The 23,939-nt window shown below is 36.5% G+C and overlaps 1 pseudogene; it reads left to right on the top strand.

Annotated features, from left to right (window-relative positions):
- Positions 1 to 23,939, top strand: part of LOC107686477 (sarcosine dehydrogenase, mitochondrial-like) — a 38,951-nt pseudogene that overhangs the window by 13,264 nt on the left and 1,748 nt on the right.

Raw genomic sequence — 23,939 nt, 5'->3', positions numbered from 1 at the left:
GCCCTCTGGCGTCCAGTATGAATGAAACAGACATCATGTGTTTATTGTGCTAATGGCCAATCCATAATTATTTGGGGAATTTTTATTTAATTATTTTTTAATAAGTATAGGTTCAGGCACCGTTTAGGCACCGGAACCATTTTAAAAGTTTCCATTTGGCACCGGTATCTAAAAAAACCCAAACGATACCCAACCCTATCCGGCTCTCTCCAGAGATTCAGTCAACCTTTACTGGCTGTAATAAAAGATGACAGGTGTGAAATGACGCTAACACACTGTAATGGCTGTCGGTCTGTTAGTGAAAGTTCGAGGAATTGAGACGGTTACACAGAGGTCATGTAGAAAACTCGTTTACTTCAGAATAAAAGAAAGAAAAGCAGCGACAGGAGGACGCGACAAGGCTTAAATTTTAAAATAACGTTCTCAGCACACTTAGTATGTACTTCTATTCAGAAAACAAAATAATTATTCTGTAACAAAGGTTACAACATCCTCCCGCCCAATGAACTAGGTTCATCAATACTTATTTTAAGGATGTTTAATTAACACAATTCGAAGGAATATATAAGTTGCACAGGTCTTTTTAACACACTGCCTGATGAAGTACGACTATTGCATGAGCACACCAGGCCATCACGTCCTGAATTCAGTTTTTCAATTGTTCCCATTTTCCAAGTTGATGAGGTACCTTGTCTTCTCCAATTAGGACAACATCACCTTCCTTCAGCATAGTAGCTTTTATGAAATCACCTTTATGTGCTGACTTTAAGTCCAGCAAATAGTCCTTACGCCAACGGTTCCAAAAGGTTGTCAGGAGTCTCTGTCTGTACTTCCATCGGCGTACAGCATGATCTTTGGTTAGATTTGAGGAAGTTGACTCTGAGACCACAGTTTCCGGTGGCAGAGAGGTTAGTCTTTTTCCTATCAAGAAATGTGAATGTGTTAAAGGTTGGGGCTAATCTGTGTGTCACTGTGTATGTATGAAAGTGGTCTAGAATTCAAAACTTCTTCCACTTCTGTCAATATAGTAGTCATCTCTTCAAAGTTTAGTGAGTTTTTTCCTAGGACCTTTTTCAGACAATTTTTTACTGATCTAACAAGTCTCTCCCAAAAGCCTCCCCACCAAGCAGCACGCTCCACAATAAATTTCCAAGGAATAAACCTTGAAGAAAAGAGCTCCGTAAGCTCAGAGATTTTAAAGGACTTCCACAGTTCTTTCAAATCTTGGTCTGCCCTTTTGAATGTTTTTGCGTTGTCCGAGTATATAGACCTATTCTTGCTATAAATCTTTTCAGAGCGAGGAGAAATTTCTCTGTGGTCTGATCTGACACTAATTGTAAATGCACCGCCCGAGTAACAGTACATGTAAAAAGTGCAATGTATGCCTTTTTTGATGTCGCATTTGATTTGACATATAAATAGCCAGCAAAATCCACGCCAGTAAAGGGTGGCGCTTCAGTAAGTCTATCCCTTGGCAGAGGCGCAATAGTTTGTTGAGCTGGTTTTGCGGTTAATGTTTTACAAACATGACAGTGTCCTACAATTTGTTTCACAAGCTGTCGACCATGTAAAATCCAATATTTCTCTCTCACCTGAACCAGTGTGTCTCTTAACCCTGAATGCATCACTGTTTCATGAAAACTTTGTGGGGAGCACCCATAGGTGCCGCTCTCGGAAACTGAACTCGGACTGTTGCAATCGTCCTCCTAAACTAATGAGTCCATCCTCATCTAAGAACCGTTTCAAATCCTTAATTTTAGAGTCCTTGTCAACCATTTGACCTAGTCTGAGCAAATTTATTTCCTTGCTGACACTCTGCTCCTGAGTTATCCTTATCCAGTATTTTTCAGCTGCAAGTAGCTCTTCTGTTGTGAGTTCACCTTGGATTTTGCATCTGGATTGAGCATTGGTTATGAACCTCTTTATCCATGCTGTTATTCGCAGCACTTTATATTTCGTTAAATCCAATGATTGTTTTTTTCCGTTACAATGTGACCACGATTCTGGATTTGTGAGATTCTGAATCTCAGCTACTCTATTAGCTACAAATGGTTTCCATTTTTGTGCAGAGCTCTGAATCCAATGTAATGCATTCAGTTACTGAATTTGTCCACATTTGAATTTGATGCTTTTCCATCTTCAAGGGACGAAGCAGATTATGTCCTATTCTAGCTCTGATTAAAGCTCCCATTAGCTCTAAATGCGGTGAAGTGAGCTTCTTCAAAGGAGCAATCCTTGCTTTTGATGCTACAAAACTGGTTACAGTTTCTCCACTTTAATTTTTTCCCTGCAAGTATGCAACTGCACTGTACGCCTTTTCACTAGCATCACAAAACACATGCAATTTGTGTGTTTCAATGTTAGGTTGGATCTCAATTTCATTCCACCTTGATATAGCTATCAAGTGAAGCTGGGGCACTTCAGAACACCACTAGTTCCACACTCTTGTTAAATCTGGAGGTAACTGGTGATCCCAACTAAGTCCCCTTTCCAACATTTCCTGAAGAAGACATTTCACTCTAATAGTGAAGGGAGTCAAGAACCCAATAGGATCAAAAATGCAGGATGATGTTTGCAACACATTTCTCTTTGTGTTGGCCTTCCCCTCCAAAACACTCAACAGTTGCTTGAAATCAAAAACAAAGTCATCACTTTCTGCTCTCCATACTAAACCTAATACTTTTAGCACATTTCCACTGCTATCCGATACCAGATTTTTTGCTCCATTTCACTTCCTGCCCATCTTGCTCTCAGTTCTGATGAATTTGTCACCCATTTACACAGTTTCATTCCTGCATCTAGTAGGATGTCTCTGGCAGATGTGGAAAATAGTGTAAGCCTCGTCCACATCATGAGAGCATGCTATAAAATCATCCACATAAAGCGATTCTCTTAAGGCTTCCATTGCCTTAGGCTGTTCTGACTCCTTTTGTTGAATGTGGTGTATAATAGTTGCGGCTAATAGGAACGGGCTTGGGGAAACTCCGAAAACCACTCTACACATTCGCATAATGCGCAACTCATTTTTAGTGTCATCAGATGGAGGACCATAGCCACAGAAACCTGACAGCATGCTTTTCCTTTTCTGCCAGAGCAATCTGCAAAAACGCTTTGGTGATGTCAGCGGTGAACGGAACTTGATAAGCACATCTAGCAAATCAGGATTCAACTTTGGTCCAGTCGTTTAGTGATGGCCAACCCTCCTCGTGTGAGGATGCATCAAATACTACCCTTAGTTTAGTTGTTGTTTTGTCTTCTCTAAGCACAGCATGGTGTGGCAAATAGTATTCAACAGTATCTGTTTTGTCTGCTTTCAAGTCAGTTACTGGAACATCTTCACAAATGCCTTGCTGTAAATAGTCTTGTATTACATCTCTGTATTCTGTGAAAAATGTTACGTCTGCTTTCAGTCTTTTCTGCAACTTTTCAAACCTTTTCTTAGCCACCCTGAAGGTGTTTGGTAGTTCTGGTTTATCTGGTTTCCAGGGTAACTCAACCTGATAACGTCCATCCTTAAAGGTTACTGTCTGGTTAAAATGTTGTACAGCTTCATGCATGTTGTGTCTGTTACACTAGACATGGGAATTGGTCCTTGTACAGCCCATCCGAAAATACTTTCCAGGGCTACAAGAGATTTGGTTAATCTCTTGACTTTTCCTGACACCACTTGCCAGTAATAGTCTGCTCCTATTAACACTGAAAGCTCAGAATCATTAGTGTCCTCCGAGAAAAAATCTGCAAGTTGCAGACACTTAGCTTCGAGCTTCTTTTGCACATGTTCTCCAGGGGCCTCGTTTATCAACAGTGCGTACGCACAGATTTGTGCGTAATGAGTTCATAAGAACAGTTTCACGCAAAGTGTGGGATCTACCAACTTGTACTTATACGTAGAAATGTGTGTAAATATAAGCACACCTCTGAGCATGCTTATGCAGAGAATCTAGTGATAGAATAGCGACACTACACGTAAAAAGCATTTAAGAGTGTCACAGTATGCATTAAGCAATCCACATATGTCCTGTGTTTCCTTTAATTATAAAACACTCAATTGATTATTTGTCTGGTTTTAAACAGACAATTTGCGTAATTGGTGTCAAACACTATAAAAGACAGCTGTGACAAATGTTTGTCTCAGTACAATGGCTTATCTTGCGTTATTGGAAGACTTGGCAAACAATGCGCTCCGCAAAGAACGCGTTTTCAAAGACCGCGCTGAGAGTGAGAGCACAGAATAGCTTCTCAGTCGGTATCGCTTTCTTTGCCATGATTTCGGTGAGGACACATACATTCACATGATTTATAAAGGGAGGTGTTGTCACCATATATGGTTCATTGGAGGTGTTTCCAAATGCAAATGACCATGAACGTGAACGAGCATGTTACTTACACACATGTGGGATTTATCAACAATGATTGCTTACTCGTGTGTAAGAACTGCGTGCGCACGTTTGATAAATACGGATTTTCTTGTACTTAGGCACATTCTAAATTTCATTCGTAGGATAAAATATAGAACCTTTTCTACGCACTGTTGATAAATGAGGGCCCAGGAACTTTCATGACAGCAGTTCAGACTTGAGGAGTTCCAATTGCTGTGATTTCTGTTCTTTGATTCGTATTCTATACACTTTCAAGCGTCAGCTTCACAATGTTACGTTCTGCAATTACAGGACACTCAGCTCCGAAAGTGTGAAGATTCAGCTTCTCTCTAATTAACTCTTGCACAAAACTTCTTTGACTGCCTCCATCCAACAAGCAACGTACTAATTTTCTACCTGCCGGACCCTCTATCCACACTTCTGTGGATAGAGGGTCTGAAGCAGTACAGTCGTTTGTCCATCAGCCCTTGGTTTCACAGTGCTTGACACTGATGACACTACAGCTTCAGAGCTAGTGTTACTGTCTTCTGCACTGTCATGGTTAACATCAGACTGCTTGTCATTTTGCTCACAGATGGACAAATGATGCTTACGTCCACACTTAGCACTGGAAATTCCCTTTACCCTACAAAATTTTGCTATGTGTTTGGGTCCTAAACAAGCAAAACATTTTCCCAATTTTTTCAGCTTGTCTCTTTGAGCTGACACTGAGGATTCAGAGCAATTTTCAGGCCTATGATTCAGATTCTCACAATATACACAACCTTTGGGAGCATGACTACTGTAGCTGTGTGCAGGGCAGCTGCAGAAGACATTGTCCATTTTTTGAGCCTTGGTTCATGAGTCACTTCAGAATTGGTGAAAGATCTATTGGTTAATGGCCTGTCCTCTTTTGAGCTTTCTGATTTAGTAAGTTGCAGGGCTCTCTCTCTGCTTTGCACTTCCTTTTGTAGAAACTGAATAAGCTCAGGCACTTTACATTCACCATCAGAGTCCAACTGACGAGTATAGGCTAAAGCAATGTCCTCTGGCATCAATTGGAATAACACTGGACACAATAGACTGCCATAAGTGTCACATGGAACACCCAGCGATTTCACATTCATCATATAAACTTCTCAGGGCCTTAATGCCTGACAATCTCTTTACAGGAGTCAAATTAAGCAATTTTGACATGTGAGCACTGATGACGATATCCTTCCTTCCAAATCTATTCTGTAACAACTCAATGGCTACGTCGTAATTAGTGTCTGTTAGAGTGAGCCCTGAGACCGCATTTGCCACTACATCAGCTAGGTACGTTTTCAAATAAGCAAATTTCTCCTTCTTACACAGCGCTGCGTTAGAATGAATGGCGGCTTCATACTGACTCCAAAACTCCTGCCATTTGCTTATTTCTCCGGCAAACTTCTCAATAACTAATCTGGGTAACTTGACAAGACTGGGTTTCTGGCAATCTTTCGTGGTTTGCATTGACATTTCTTACCCGTTCACTCTCTTGATCGCACTGTCTCTCTATCAGTCTCGTTGCACGGGATTTTCACATAGTAATGCGGTCCTGGTAATCCAGCGTGCTAGCTATCTCCCTCTCCAAATCATCCGTGGGAGTTTCGGTTCCGATGCCTGGATCAAGATCCACTAAACCGTCCACCTTCATCGATAATATTGAAAGCAACTCGCGCAATTTATCACAGTCTGGTGATTCTTTACCAGTCTCCTCTTCTAACTGCTTCGTTGCCGAGCTGCGGATCGTTCTCCTCTTCTTTTATATCCTCTCTAACTGTTCCGCCATCATTCAATTCACGTTCACTTCTAAATTCGATCTAACTCCAAGATTCTTATTTCGCGACTATTCCATGACGCTGTCCCGGGTTTCGGCAACAAAAAATGTTAGTGAAAGTTCAAGGAATTTAGACGCTTACACGGAGGTCATGTAGAAAACTCGTTTACTTCAGAATAAAAGAAAGAAAAGCAGCGACAGGAGGATGTGACCAGGCTTAAAATTTAAAACAACGTTCTCAGCACAATTAGTATGTACTTCTATTCAGAAAACAAAATAATTGTTCTGTAACAAACGTTACAACACGGTCACATCGTCAGAATAGTCCATCTGCCATCAGTGGTTCAACCGTAACGTTATGAAGCGACGAGAATTCTTTTTGTACGCGAAGAAAACAAAAATATAACGACTTTATTCAACAATTCGTCTCCTCTGTGTCTCTCCACATCACCGTAGCGCCATTTTGGAGAATATCCGCTGAACTCAAGCAGCGTACGCTCTTCTGTGTCAGCCGCGACACAAGGATGCGTTTTCTACGTGTATTTACGCTTTGATTTGAACGAAAACAGCGCATCCGTGCAGCGTGGCTGACACAGAAGAGCGTACGCTGCTTGCGTTCAGCGGATATTCTCCAAAATGGCGCTACAGTGATGTGGAGAGACACAGAGGAGACGAATTCTTGAATAAAGTCGTTATATTTTTGTTTTCTTCGCGTACAAAAAGTATTCTCGTCGCTTCATAGCGTTACAGTTGAACCGCTGATGGCAGATGGACTATTCTGACGATGTCTTTCATACTTTTCTGGGCCTTGACAGTGTAATTTACTTGGCAGTCAATGTGACAGTCACAAGCCCTCCCGGTTTTCATCCAAAATATCTTAAATTGTGTTCCGAAGACGAACGAAGCTTTTACAGGTTTGGAACGACATGGGGGTAAGTGATTAATGACTACATTTTCATTTTGGGGTGGAGTATCCCTTTAAGAGAGTGCTAGCAATGACTCCATTCACCCACTCATCAGCTATTAAAAACGAGATGTTGAGCATATATATAATTCAGCTATGCTATCATTATACTTTGCATGAATCCCATTTAACTCTTAATAATTATATGACCGCGGTATCTCACTGGCCATTAACTGCATCCTCTTTAAAAATACAGTAAAAACGGTAATATTGTGAAATATTATTACAATTTGAATTAACTGTTTTCTATTTGAATATATTGTAAAATGTAATTTATTCCTGTGATGCAAAACTGAATTTTCAGCATCGTTACTCCAGTCTTCAATGTCACATGATCCTTCAGAAATCATTCTGATATGCTGATTTGATGCTCAAGAAACATTTAATGTTGAAAATAGTTTTTACTTCTTAATATTTCTGTGGAAACCGTGACACATTTTTTTCTTTTTTTTAAATGACCATTTAAATTTTTTTTATACAAAAAACAGTATTTATTTGAAATAGATTTCTTTTGAAAGTCTATAAATGTATTCTATAAAAATATTTTATTTTATTCAAATGTAAATAACATAAAATGAAAAGGAAACAACTTTTTACTCATGCTGATAATGTAATTTGTAATGAAGAAAAATTTTATTGAAAAAAAAACCTTGGACCACATTATAAATATGTGATTAATCTAATATTAACCATTTTTTAACTAAGAAACAAGATTTTGTAAAATAATAATTTGTGACAAATCTTTCATTCATTGAAGCAGAAGTTGCTCAAATTGTAATGTTAATATAATAATAGAATTTGCAATTAAGCAATTTTAAAAATGATAAATTTACAGCATTTTCACTAATGATCTCACTTTTGGACTTCCTATATATCAACTCAAAAGTGTTGTAATTTGAGTTTGGAGGGTTTGATCGCACCACACATTCTCAGTTGGATCATGTTTAGTCACTTTCTTGTCCTCTAAAGCCTTTGGTATGCTGTTGTTGAAGCCGTGTTTGACACCACGAGGTGACCTCTGAGGACGGCAGTCAGAGCGCTTCGGTGATAGCTGTGTGTGTGTGTGTGTGTGTGTGTGTGTGTGTGTGTGTGTGTGTGTGTGTGTGGTGATGTATGAATAAGAGCAATGGAGGAGAGGAAGATGGATAAATAAAATATAGCTGCAGCCTCACCCTCTCCTTTTGCTCTCAAAGAGCAAATGATGCTGTGGAAAACACTTTCTCATGTGGAGTAATGGAAAAGGTGTGTCTCTGCTCTTCATCTCTCTTTTTCTGTCTCACCTCTCAATCTCTCTTGCACTCGCGGCATTTGTTTCTCCTCGCACTCATTCGCCTTTGCATTTCTCTCTGTCTCCGATGCTTTTGAGGGTCATCCCACAATAAGTTACTACTGAAAGCTTTGACCGTTACGAATAGACCATTAAGTGAGCGCTCAGCAGCAATACATTTTTAAAAAGCCTTTCAGAAAGATCTGATCTGACCCTCCGGCAGCACCGTGTGCCACAGTTTCCCACCTCTCACCCTTATTTTCTTACCTTTTGTGCTTTAAAAGAGCCGCATTATAAACTCTCAAAGCAATTATTTTTCTTTCTGAAGTGCTTTTAAAGTGTTAGTCAAGTTTTCTTGCTCCATAAACAGTCGTAATTTCACTACATGCTAGTCCAGAATGTATCTAACTGACATGTAAATACGTTGTTACCTGAACAATGTTTGTTGCTTAATGTAATATCCTCCTGTGTAGGCTAAATGAATATAAAACATATCATAGTGAATAACATTAAGAATTCATGAAACAGTAACTATTTCAGCAGTTCAGATTTTCAAAAGGACTGTTTTATTGTTATATTTCACCATGATTTATCATGTTAAATTTTATGTTGAAAAATCTTGATGTGAAAAAACAGTACATTACTGTTCAAAAGTTTAGGGTCTGTGTGTTTTTTGGTTTGTTAAATGTTTCTGAAAGACATCACTTCTGCTCACCAAGTCTACATTTATTTGATCAAAAATACAGTATAAACAGTAATATTGTGAAATATTATTACCATTTCAAATAACTGTTTTCTATTTGAATATATTGTTAAATGTAATTTTTTTCTGTGATGCAAAGCTGAATTTTCAGCATCATTACTCCAGTCTTCAGTGTCACATGATCCTTCAGAAATCATTCTGATATGCTGATTTGCTGCTCAAGAAACATTAATTTTGATCAATGTTGAAAACAGTTGGGCTGCTTCATATTTTTATGGTAAATGTGATTATTTAATGAATAGAACGTTTAAAAGAACCGTATTTATTTGAAATAGAAATCTTTTATAATATTATAAATGAAATTAAGTTTTTTCAGGAAAACATTCCGTTTAGTGGACTTCAATGTTGGCCAGCAATTTGAAAGTCCAAAATTGCAGTTTCAATGCAGCTTCAAAGGGCTCTACACAATCCCAGCCAAGGAATAAGGGTCTTATCTAGCGAAACGATCGGTCATTTTCTGAAAACAATTCATATTTATCCACTTTTTAACCACAAATACTCTGCTTGCTCTAGCTCTGCCACCATTTAAGTCCACTGTATGGAGAAAAATCCTGGAATGTTTTCCTCCAAAAACTTAATTTCTTTGCGGCTGAAGAAAGAAAGACATGAACATCTTTGGATGACATGGGGGTGAGTAAATTATCAGGAAATTTTTATTCTGGAAGTGAACTTATCCTTTAATGATCTGAGAGGCAGCAGAGTTTTGCGTTGAGATCGTTAAAGTTTGCCAACATAATAAACTGATCTCTTTTATTTAAAAGATAAGGTTTCTTTCTGTAGTTTTGGTTAAAAATACAGTGAATGGTAATGTATTTTGAAATGGAAGTGTATTTTTACTCTCTTGGTTGGTTTGTTTTCCTCCAGAATCCTTCACTGCAGACCACAAGCCCCTGATGGGTGAAGCGCCGGAAGTGAGAGGCTTTTTCCTTGGATGTGGCTTCAACAGTGCAGGTAAGAGCATGGAGCTTAAACGCACATACAGTACACACACATACACACACCTTTCTCTTCCACAGCTGACCAGTGCCAAATGAATTATTTAACCCTGAAACCCTGCAGAGTTCACATGCAAAATCCAATCCCACCCACTCTCCATGTACACGCCACCTACTCGAGATCAACGCAACTTGATCTCTGACCCCTGCATGTCCAGTACTTAAGCATCCAGTCTGCTGTAGTAATATCCATCTCTTCCTGTGCAGTGCACAGTCTTTCACTAGCGACTGTCCTGGACCGTGATGTTGCTTCCTGTGACTATTTTTCATTGTATTTTATTTGTACTGTATTTGTACTATATCACCCAGTCCTTGTTACATTACATTTAAATGCAAGCTAAAAAATGCAAATGAAAGCATTTTGAGGTGGTATTTTTGGATGCAGATGGCTCGTGATTTTGAAGGTCAGATGAAACTCAGTCCGGATCTGGAGTAATGCTGATTGTGCTCAGCTTGGGGCCGGGTCACCTTGCAGGCCTCAGACATGCTGACGGACAACAGGCCATGATCGTGTAAACGGATCAGAATACATGGCCATACGAATCACAATCAGATACTAGACGCATGCTTGCTTTTTTATGACGCATCGATTCCTGACCTCAGCATGCAAAACTCATTTCCTGGAACGAAAGGAGTACAAGAAGCTGTGATTGGTTATGTTATATGATATACAGTACCAGTCGAAATTCAGACACATTTACTCGTTCCAAACCTGACTTTCTTTATACTGTGTAGAGCTGTTTTTGTCTGCACCCCATTGACTTCAATGTGTGGACTGTTTTTTTTTTTGTTTTGTTTTTTTATCTTTTTTTATCTTTTTGTATACATTACCAGACAAAAGTTTGGAATAATCAAGCTTTTTTTTAATGTTATTGAAAGAAGTCTCTTATGCTCACCAATGATGCATTCATTAGATCAAAAAATGCAATATTATTACAATTTAAAATAACTATTTTCTATTTTAATATATTACAATGTAATTTATTCCTGTGATCAAAACTGAATTTTCAGCATCATTACTCCAGTCTTCTGTGTCACATGATCCTTCAGAAATCATTCTGATATGCTGATTTGCTGCTCGAGAAACATTGCTGATTAATCAATGTTGAAAACAGTTGTGCTGCATTATATTTTTGTGGAAACTGTGAAACATTCAAAACTTTGGGGTAAGTAAGATTTAAAAAATGAATACTTGGAGATTATTACTTAAACTAATAATTAGAAATTAATACTTTTATTCAGTGAACATGAATTAAATTGCTCAAAGTGACAGTGAAGACACGTTTGTTACTACCAAAAATTTATTTGAAATAAGTGCTGTTCTTTTGAACTTTCTATTCATCAAAGTTTTGTGCTATAAATCACAGTTTCCACAAACATATTAAGCAGCAAAAACAGTGATAACAATATTACCAATACACCAATAATAACTGATAATAATTGAGCATCAAATCAGCATATTAGAATGATTTCTGAAGTATCATGACACTGAGGACTGGAGTAATGATGCCGAAAATTCAGCTTTGCATCACAGGAATAAATAATATTTTAAAATATATTTAAATAGAAAAAAGTTCTTTTAAATTGTAATAACATTTCACAATATTACGGTTTTTACTGTATTTTTCCATTAAATAAATACAGTCGAACTTTTATCAGTAGTGTAGGTCATGCAGATTTGGAATGACATGAGGATGAATAAATGATGACATCATTTTCATTTATAGGTCACTATTCATTTTTGGACAAACCATTATATCGTCCTTAAACCATTAGATAAACCATTCAGTCTTGAAAGAAGCATTGAAATCCATGATTAATTGCACATCTTTTGCTCTTTGAGAAAAATGGTGCATTCTAATACAGAGACGCTTACCCTATGAATGTCAAAACTGTAATGAGAAGTGCTTCAAGTGGGTATTAGCCTGGTACTTACAGCCTAAGATGTTGATCAGTGATTCTCCTTGGGTGTGATTGCATCAGAGCTGTGGGATATTATTATGTGTGTGTGTCCATCAGTATGCATGACCATCGTGTCAAGTGAAAGTTGTCTTGAAGAGTTTCAGGGCAACCGGTTAAATGGCCAGACTGTTGATGTGTACCTGGTGTGTGTGTGTGTGTGTGTGTGTGTGTGGTAGCAGAAGAGGTCAATCTGAGGCAGATGGTGGCCCATTGGTGATGTGATTGCTAAGAGCTGCTGCCCTTCTGGAGAAAAACACATAGTCTCTCCCTGCATCTGAATATGCTGACTTCCCTACTATATAGTAGGCAAAAAACAGCTGTCTGAATTAGTATTTCTTCTGTATTTATTTCTAATGCACCAAGATTTTGGCAACTGAAAATATTGGGCTGGAAATTATTTGATTTCAAACTAAAGAGTTTGGAGGGTGGAATCATTGACCAAATTATTTCAGTCTTTATTGTTTTTGAATAAATCTATAATGAAAACAAGTTTTTATTACAGCCAACAATTATTATTTTTTTATTTCAACTATTAGAGTAGAAACATAATTATATAATTAAAAAGTATATGTTTTTAAACTGTTGGTTTATGAATACATTTCATTAACTGATTATTAAATAAACATTTTTATTAAATATATATTTTGGTTTTGGTTTTCGGCTAAATGAAAACTTTTAATTTGGTCTTGGTGTTTCAGTAAAAAATGTATTTCGGTGCATCACTAGTATTTTTAACAGTAGGCTAAATTAGCATTAGCATTTTCTCAGTTCATCAATAAATGTAGTACCTATTCAGACAGTATTACATTTCAGATGCAGCTTCTGTTTCAAAACCTAGTAAGCCATCTACCTAGACAGCATTTACGGTAGATTTTGACATTCAGGAAGTATCATATTTCTGCCATGGCAACTCTCTGAGAGTTTAGCATGGTAATATACATGACAATGTTAATGTGTTTGGTCTTGGTGGAACAGATCTGCTACACTGCTGCCGCGACAGAGCAAGTACCAAGACTTGCTACTGCCAATACATCCACAGATATGCTGCTGTGAGCATTTAAGAAATACTGCTGCTGCACATATAACATGTATGAAAGAACCCCTGTATATAACATATATGAAATTAACCCATAGCAGATCTATAAGGTGGAGCTGGGGAAGTGGAGGGTTTCTGAAGCACACTGCAACTGCTAAAGCAAGCACTAGCCGAGTATTTGAATGTTGAGCAGCAAGCTTATTGACTGCTGATGTGAAAAGAAACCAATCAGCTGCACAATGTGATTATATCAGATTCACTTAGAAACTATCAGTCTGCGTCATTTAGAGTTTCATGACAGAACTTTGTTTTTATGCAGCCTTTGGGGAGAAAGCAATCCTGAAATGCAGCAAGATCAGTGGAGAAAAAAATCACTCAAGATGGTCAACAAAGAGAGAAATTAACCAAATAACAAGTATTGACTAAAAATAGTTCCGTGTAATAAACATTGGATCAGCTGTTAGCTTAGCAACATGCTAACATTAAACTACACTTAAATCAGTTGTGGGTTAAAGCTGCTGTGGGCTTCATGTCATTTGCTGCCTACAGTGTGTAAAGCTTTTTGAATAAATTCCTTCATGAGGTTTCACGGTTAAAACTTGCTGCAAAGTTATAGAAGTATGAAATAACTGCGCAATGATATACTGTTAGCGTTTAGATGAATATGTAAATATGTGCTCTGCGCTTTCCTCTCAATTCCACAACAAACACTCAACAAAAAATAGCAAAAGGTGACAAAAATGTTATTTGTGTCTGACCTCGACCGACTGAGTGAACAAACTAACCTGAAAAGCCACCAGAGCCACACCCACCTATTACATAAACCAATGGCATTTCAAAGGTGTTAAACAGTCAGCGGAAAGTTTTCCTGGAAATTTTGTGCTGGCGAGATGTTTCAGACCACGGAAACAAACCTCAAAACACCTGTTTTGGCCAGATTTTGTTTGAAATTGTCACACATTTCACTTGAAGTATGTCAGGGCCTTTAGGATGCTGTCTTAGAAGGCAGCTACCTATGTAGGCAGTTACTGGTTTTGAAACAGAGCCATGTATTCTCATGCACCTACACACACATTTATGTGATCAGGTTGTCTTATATAGCGCTCTGAAGCTTGCTTCTCTCTCAACCTCCTTCTCTCTTTCATTTTATTCCCCCTTGTTTTCTTTCTCATCTCCCCTGACATTTGCAGAAATACCGCTAGTGATTTGGTCGCTGCTTTGATGAAGAAAGAGAACTGGTGTGTGTGTGTGTGTGTGTGTGTGTGTGTGTATCCTGAGAGGAAATCATAGACGGGAAAGTCTATCCACATTGTAGCATTAACTCATGCAATGTTGAGCTCTCATTCCTACCCCAAGACTTCAACTGTAGCTCAACACAGACCAAAGACTAACGGCTGTTGAGGCTCTGCAGTCATCAGGGAGGCTCATGTGCTGCACTCTTCATCGAGGACATTTGTAGGCTGATGCATATTGCTCACAAAATGGCAAGAGCTTGCTGAAGTCAGTGACTGAAATCTGGTTGGTTGGCCATTTCTAGAGGTGTAAATGTTTCTAATGGTGATTTGGAAAAGGCAACGAGTCACATGAAATGGATATTTCAACCAGAAATAAAAATGATAATTTACTCACCCTTGTGTTGGTACAAACCTGTATGACTTCCTTTCTTCTGTTTTGTCAATACAGTATAAGTCAAAAAAAGAAAAAAATGGACCCCACTTTTATTGAATGGACAAAAACACTGAGTCAAAATATCTTCTTTTATCTTCTATAGAAGAAAGGAAGTCACGTGCGGAATGGCACGATTGTGAGTAAACGATGAGAATTTCCATTTTTGGGTGAACAATCTTTAACTCAAAAACGCCTTGAGGAAGTTTCAGGGTTGGGTGGGAGGTACAAAAATGCAAAATTTCACAATTTTCAAGCAGTTCTCAACAGAAACAGTTCTTGGTGACATAAATAGCACTATGTGCAGGTTCAAACAGAAAATGTTTTTGCATCACATTGTGCTCCTTTTTTCCTTGGGGCTTTTCTATGTAAACACGCTAAACAGACGTGTTTGACCGTTGCTCTTGCATCTTTTGCAGAGTCTCGTGCATGACGCATACAGGCTGTAAATTATAAACATGATCAAAACTTTGCTGAAAAACCTGTTGTTCACAATCTTTCTGTCATCTGGTTGATAGTTTATACTTTTTTAGCAAGTAAAAGGCCTTTTATTTTAATCGCTTAAACATCCACCCTTGATTTTATAAAGTAAACATAAGAATAACTTTGATGTCGGCGGAAATAGCTTTGTGCACCAACACATAGCACAACTGTGTTTGCGACGACCCTAGTTCGATTCCAGTCTCGAGGTCCTCTTTACCCAATGCTTTCTTGTCTGCTATCTACTTTCCTCTCCATAAAAGCATAAAAGCCCATAAATAAAACTTAGAAAAAATAATAACTTTGATATTGTTAGTAATCTTTCAAGATTAATATTTACCGGACTGAAGCTTAGGTTTACTTGATTATCCATGTATCATTTTTAAGGAAAATCCTGTTTAAATCTAAGTATCAAATATGATCGTCAGGCTTTTGAGGAATGTTTATTTGTTCTCTCAATCATCTTTGTATTACATGATATATTTTGCCCCCACAATAAGAACTACAGATCTTTGATCATGAAATAATCATTTAAATATCATCTTACTAAGAAATATTATTGGGAGATATAGATTGCAAACTGATATTTATATGCATTTTATGTAAGTAGTCTGTTATACTATTATAAAATTGATTACTATAGTTAAAATTGATTATCTTACTTTTTTTGCTATATAAATATCAGTAATTGCACTAAATTGCACATTTTTTGCACATTAAAAAAGTTGATTGCCAGATATAAACTCTGAGTTACAATAAAAAAAGTTCTTAATATAAATATTAAATGCAATTCTTGCATTTGACTTTTTTATTCTCAGAATTGCGAGAATTAAGGGCCATTCTCACCAAGGATGATAACTATAAAGATAAGATATAGTTCTAAAAATCATTCTCAATATTAAAGAATAGCACAGTCCAAATCACAGCTATAACGATAAAGGCACAGATAAACGATATCGTTGGAATCACTTTCAGAACGATTTTTTCCAGCTGACGAACGATCAAAACATTGACACCCAATTAGAATCCACTCTGCTATAACGAGCTCAAGAATTTAAAGCGGCAGACGAGTGTGCGCTTGGAATAAGCAGACGATATTGTTCGCTAGTGTGGACGCTAATATCTTTATTGTTATCTTTAAAGTTATCGTTCTTAGTGTGAACGGGCCTTTACTCAATATTGTGAGATAAAATAGTGAGATAAAAAGTCACAATTACCTTTTCAATTTGTGGTGGAAACAAGCCATAAAAGATGTATGAAATATGACGCCTAACAAAAAACATATACAAACTTTTTACAAATATTTTTTCTAAAGGCTCAATAAATTGCTCCATTTAAAAAAAATAGAATTTTCTGACTGTTATTTCATATGTCAGGCTTGACAGGGTTTCAAGAAGTTAAACTTTCAAAAACATGTCTCTAGACCTTTTTCATTCTTCTGCATCTCACGTTTTTAAACACAAAAACACATTGTCTGTGAATGCCATCTAAGACAGCGCTGTAAGCAGCATCTCTCTGATTTGTCATGAGTGCTCTAGAAATGCTGAAGAGATAAAGCAGTGACGTGGCATGGACTTCAAGGCGGGCATTACTCAGCAACTCTGTGGTTGCTGGCTAATGTTAATGAAGTCATCAGCCAGCTAATGAGCCAAAAGTCCTTTAGAGACACCGCCAACATCTCCACGGGCGCTCGCCGTGACTCTTACACTCCAAGATACTGTCGCACATTCATTTCACTCCCCGTTTGATTTGTCTCTCACTTCACGATGTCCTTCATTCCTCCTTGGTATTCCTCTGCTTCTGTTCATTATTCCTCTCCTGTCTGCTCAGAGATGGCAAAGATTGATTCACTCTGACGGTACAACTCTTCTGGGTACCGTTCGTGATGAATTGATTGGCAGCTGTGAGTCACATTGTTTCTAGAGAGGTACTTTGTAAGTTGTTAAACACAAGTTTGATTGTCTGAAGTAGGATAAAGTTGACTGACAGTTATGAACGTGGCGGGATGATGATGATTGACGTATGCTCTGTGATTTGATTGGCAGGTATGATGTTAGGAGGAGGATGCGGCAAAGAGCTGGCTCACTGGATCATTCACGGCCGTCCCGAGAAAGACATGTACGGATATGATATCAGGTATGCTTTGTGCAAACAAGCATTTCTCTGAGTATTACTTTATATTTACTGTGTTTGAGATGGGACTATCTGTTTTTCCGACCAGTGGGAGATGGTTAATTTCAACATTTTGAGTTAGTCGTGACATAAGTAATTATTTGCGATTCAGTGAGTCAAGAACTATTCTGGGGGGCGTTTCCCAAAAGCATCATTAGCTAACTATGGTCGTTAGTTCCATTGAACTCTATTGGTAACGACGGAACTTGCGACCATAGTTGCTTTTGGGAAACACACCCCTGAACTATTTAATGAGTCAGTCAGTTGTTAGATGATTCAAACTAGTAACTTATTAATTTCTAAATCTTTCTCAAAGATTGTGAATGTGATTAGTTTACAATTCAGTCTAGGGCTGCACAAAATAAAACCAAAATCACAATATGACTTAATGTGACTATTAAATCATAAGAGCTGCAAATTAATTAATATATGCACTGCATGTTTTAGAGTGAAGCACTGCTTCATGTTCATTTACATGTGAGCAGCTCATGATCCATTGTTTTTAGTCTTTTTGTTTGTTTTTGGCTCAGTTCACAGTAAATGATGCTCCGCACAAACTCATCTCTGCATCTTATCCAGAGTTTGAGTGAAGTGCTAACCAGCTGTTGTCAACAAATGAGAAACTTTAGAGAAGCCATCCATTCGGTTTGCTGCCAAAATAACAGCTGGATGGTTTAACAATTAAACATGAAGAAATTAAGACAACCATAAATATTAGTAGTAATGTAATGCAATTTTACAGTCCTAATTCAAAATTATTATTATTATGTTTTTCTAAAATACTCTTTGATTTTACAGTGAAATTTAAAATAGTAAATTATTATTCATTATTATTAATAATTTAAATATGAATTACGAAACAATTAATAATATTCATAATTAAATATTAATTATTATTAATAAAATATTATTAAAACTGTCACAATTGTGCAGCCCCACACATAAGCACAGCAAACCTAGAGCTTTTTTTAAATTTTTTTTATTTATTTTTTAAATCATGTTAAATTGTGATTTTTTTTTATTAGAAAATGTTATCTCAAAAAATTGTGCAGCCCAAAATAAGACTATACTGACATATTTTAAAATGGTATTTTGTCCAAACTGGTGGAAGAATTCAGACATTTAGGAACCATTAACCACACCAAACATCATGAAGATCATGCTTTCTACTAAATAAGAGTCAGTTTTTGATTGTCAACTCTACTAGAGTCTGAAGGAGTATTAGAAACACCACACACACAGGTTCTGTTAATATGCAGTGTTCAGTGGCTGCACAATCGCATCTGTGAAAGGAGCATCATGACCCTGAGCTCAGGACATCAGATGAGAGGTATTACGTAGGTCAGCTGCATTCAGGACGCTCTGAGCTCACTGTCCAGCCTGGTTAAATATGGTTATTTTTCTTACAAAAACGCATCGATTCACTACAGGAGGCCATTGTTCACCCCCCGGAGCCGTGCGAGGCACTTTTTATTATGGATGGATGCCCTTTATTTCACTTCTTTTGGACTGATGCACTGCAACACCCGCAGACTGCCATTAAACAGCTTGAAAGATCAAAGACAGTTTTTTATATAACTCCGATTGGATTCGTCTGAAAGAAGAAAGTCATATACACCTAGAATGACTTTTCACAAAAATAGTGTTTTCTATATTTCTTTTAAAAAATCTATAAAAAGTAAAATAACAACCACAAATGTATAAATGGTAGTACATAGCAGTGGTAACAATTAAACTGAATTTAAGGTCATGAAAATAGTGGCTCAGTTAAAAAAAATCTTAATGGTCTTAAATGATCCTTAATTTTCTATTGATTTTGTAGTGAAATATGACCAGAGCATATCAGGTATATGGTACTTTTTGCTGTTAGCGCTCCTTTAGCAGTGAGCTCAATTAGCTTCATCAAGAGAATAATGTAGCTAAGTACTAATGGGAAACAAATGTGTCTTCCTCATTTTCTCTTTCTCTCTGTCTCAGTTTCCTGCTTTCTCAGCCGTCTTCCTGTCAGTTTGTAATTGCTCGTATTGAGACCACAAACTTTCCACAAGCCTGTCCCGAGAACAAATTGTGTTAATTACATCAAAACGTCATCCCTTTAAGTGTAAATCATTATTTAAGTTGAGAAATCTCACAACTTGGCAACTTAGCTTACACTTAGCTAGCCAAAAGTCTTATGTGTGAATCTATTAGCCAGTGTTTCGCTGCCAGCATCTGTGGGGCTCGAAGGACTTGTTGCTAAGCTACTGCTAAAAAGATGATGCTTAAGTGTTTCCAAAAATACCGCTTTGTTCTGGCTAGGCTCCAGGCGTGAAGCCGCACAAGAAGGCTTCATCCTTGTGAATAATAGCCTGCTGAAATATAGATAGCTAGCAATAATAACACTCTGCGTTCATTTAGACCACTGAGCCTCACTAAGATGACTATAAATTAGACATTCCTCCTGAATATTTCATCTGTTTCCAACTTGGAAATCTTCCTGAGCTAATCCAGCTAAGTGCTAGCAAAGGGATGTGATACCGATATAACTTGGTTATAAAGACGTCCGCCTTTCATCTAATCTCAAAAGTTAACTTTTCACCCTTCATTCATATTAATATGTAGAAACGTTGAGCAGCGTTTTGTGTGTTAGAGGAAAGATTAAAATTCTGTCATCATTCACTCACTCTCATTTCATTCCAAACCTGATGACTTTCTTCTGTAGAACTCAAACAAAGATATTTTAAAGAATGTTCAGGCTGTTCTTTTCTATTTAATGTGTGTTTTTATTAGGACTGCAAAATATTGTGCGATTGCTAATCGTGAATTGAATTATTAAATACACTGTAACAAATGTTCACCTATTTCAACTTAAAAATTTAAGGTAGCAGTTAATGTTTTTAGTTTAATCAACTTGGATGTAAAAGTCATTTCATCTTAAATTACATTAAACCGACTTAAAAAATCGAGTTGAATCTCATATACAAAAAATATCTATCTATATAATGAATAATATTGTATAAAAATATATTTATAGTTTTTTGTATTATAAAACTATTTATATTTTATACATTTTTATATATTTATATTTTTTAAGTTACAAAACTTACAAAAAAGTTTAAATTGATCAACTTATTTTGATGAGTTAATGTAAAAACACAAGTTGCCATGACTTACTGATCATATCATTTTTACAGTGTATATGTAAATATGTGTGTAAATATATGCATAAATATATGTGAAGTACTGAAATCACAAGCTGCTCTTGTGTAAATTAATGTAGTGCCATGTTTCCCTCTGAAACTGGCAGCGCATATATTTATATATGCAAACCGCCAAAATAAAAGCTTGGTTTAACATTTGAAAATGAAAAAAGACAAAGAAATGTAGTGTTGTAATTTTAAAGTGTGCTATAAAATAATATTATGTATTATTAAATACTCCTGCTTTTTTGTTTTACAGTGCAATAGTTGTGTTGCAATTTATTTATTATTTTGTTTAATATTTTTATTCAATAATAATGACAATAAAAATCTGATTATTTTATAATGACAATAAAAATCTGATTATTTTATAGTCTATTAAATGGGTTAAAAACAGTGGGAATGCACCAATGAAAACCCAGGATTGTTTTTTTTTTTTATTCTGTTGAAAAGTGTTAAAACGTTTACATTTGTAGAATAATAATAAAATGTGTAAAAAAATAAAAAAGTATTCTAGAATGATTTTTTTCCCAAAAAATAGCTATTCAAGTATTTTTGTGAGAATTCCTAAAAAAAAAAATCGCAATATATATCACAGAAAAAAATAGATATCACAACATCACTTTTTTTCCAATAACGTGCAGCCCTAGTTTTTATCCATTTGTTAAAGAAAGACTTTTTGTGATTTTTGGAGGTTGACCGTCTCCTTTTGTCTCCCACTGAAGATTTTGACCAACATGAGGGTGAATAAATGATGACAGATTTTCATTTTTGTGTGATCTATTCCTTAAACTCTCAAGCTTTCTATTACTGACACCACATGATATGCTCAGGAAAGCAATCCAGCAAACCTTGTAAGCATGAGGATCCTTGTCAGGTTTGTTTTTACCTCTAGAAACTTTTGCTTTGCATTTCTTCTTCTCAGTGTCTACCAGCACCTAAGAGTGTGTATTTTGACACACACTTCTATAAATTGCTCTGTTAAGTAACGGCATGGACAACATGTACCCTAGTGGCTCATTGGCATGGCAACAGCAGCTGAATTAATTCCTGCAAATAATATTTTTAGCCTGAGCCTGTTAAAGAAACATTAGCCTTATCAGTACCAAAAACAATAAATACTAGCGTTTCATGCTGGATAAGACGACGAGCCGCTGTGCGTGACTCATGGAAAGCTCGTCAGCTCATACTTTACTCCAGGAGAAAAATTTATGGACTTAAAAAAGCCTGGAGAAGGAGGGCAAATTGCCTAGCAACCGGTGTTTCTCTGGCCGGGGAGACAGAAAGAGAGAATCTGGTGCTGTGTGGGGGGCTGTGATGGAGGGTGGACCAGTTCCTTCCTTTTGTTTTAGAGCTCAAGAATAGCTGGAGAAATCGTGATGGGCTATTTCGAGCGGTGCTAAACAAAAGCGCGAGGGAAGGATAGCACATCCGAAACTCTTGTCTGGACAAGTTTGTACGGCCTAAACTGCATTTCTGCTCAACACCAGGATTGATTTGGGCATCACATTACTTTTACCTACATGATTAAGGACCCCTAACCCTCAGTATATTTGTATACAGACATGAGTGACACCATAAATTGTGAAGAAAACAGTTACTCACAACACCTTACCAGCTGCCTAGAAAATACTGGGAAAGTTGGCTGAGCATGGCAGTGAGTTTCTTCAAAAAATGTAAAAATTCCAAAGGAAGCTTTCAAAAATGCATTAAAAATATGATTTTGATGATGGTTTGCAAGGCACATAGTCTAAGTTGGCCAACTGATCTAGTTTCTCATATTTCAGCTTGATTGTAGTTTTAATGTCAGTGGGTTTCTAGTCAAGTGAAAAACAACATGTATTTTTTTAGGGAAAATAAAATTATTTCTGCAAATATTTGCCATTTAATGTGTTAAAAAATAAATAAATGCAGAGTTGTTAATAATTGTTAATAAATGCTAAATAAAATAAATAAATAAAAATCTTATAATTTGCCATTTTAATGATACTGCAATGTTGCATGGGTGTAATTACTAATTTTATCCTAAAAAAAAAAAAAAATTATGGATATAATATTAATCCATTTTAAGCATCAGTGTGTCATTGATATTTGCTTTTATAGTACTTAATAAAAAGTACTAACATTTAAAAAAAAATTAAATATCAGATATTTTAAATACTGACTTTGTTTCCACATTAATTTGAAAATTAGTGTGAAAATATATTTGGTTATACATTTTAATGTTGCACTTAATACTTTTTTAGTCGATCAACAGCCCTAGTATTTTTATATTTTTTATATTTGTATTTTTCATTACATGTTAAGTTTTAATTAAAACATTTTAGTGTTCATTAAAACTGTTGGTATTCATAAAAATGTTATATATATTATACTGAATGTAAAATGTTATTTATATATGGAAATAATTCATCTATAATTTTTAGCACATTCTTACTGATGCATTCAAGACTATTGCAAATGATTTTCTGAAACTCAGCTAAATTTATCTACGCTAGCCAGCTAGATAACATATCTTTGTGACGAATCAGCAGAAGTTGTGACGTCAATGTAGAATACATCACAGGAAAAAACACAGATCAATGAAGATAAGATTTTCAGTGGCGATATAGCAATGAATGTAGCGCTACAGTGATTGAGGTTTATTTTTGGCCTGATATTTGATGGTTGTGTTGTTTAACAGGTGCTACAGGGACAGGGCTGTGTGTTTCAGGAGAGACACGGTTGGGAGAGACCCGGATGGTTCAACCGGGGTGGACCTGCTCCAGTGAGATTTCAACACACACACACACACACACACACACACACAAATGCACCATTCTATAGGGCAGAAATTGTTCTGTGTTCATTGTGACACATCCACCCACTCAAACCTCTGAGGTCTGTATCAGAAGGCGATTGATTGATTTGTCCTTTTCTCAGGTTTTGGATTATGATTACTATGGTGCCTATGATGTTCCCAAGAACACTGATTACAAATACAGTGAGATACTGGGCAAAGAGTATACGTTTGACTTCCCTCCACATCATGATGTGGTGAGCATGTGTGTTTGAGAGTGTTTCTAGCATCAATTGTCCATAAGAATTTCTTGTCTGAATGACTAAACAGGTTTGTTTTCAGCATTTAATTGATTGTCTTTGTTTTGTTTTTTTGTATTGTGTTTGTTTATTGTTGTTTTTTGAAGTTTTTTTTTTCTTTGATTTATTTATTTATTTAGTATGTGCTTTTAAATTTTTTTTAATTATTTTTTTATATTTTTATTTAAAGGGGTCATATGATGCTGCTAAAAAGAACAT

This window comes from Sinocyclocheilus anshuiensis, unplaced genomic scaffold (genome assembly GCF_001515605.1).
Source record: "Sinocyclocheilus anshuiensis isolate Anshui unplaced genomic scaffold, SAMN03320099.WGS_v1.1 scaffold838, whole genome shotgun sequence".
In the NCBI taxonomy this organism is placed as follows: Eukaryota; Metazoa; Chordata; class Actinopteri; order Cypriniformes; family Cyprinidae; genus Sinocyclocheilus; species Sinocyclocheilus anshuiensis.
Note: the sequence above shows the minus strand (reverse complement) of the source record. Positions and strands in the feature narration are given on the sequence as shown.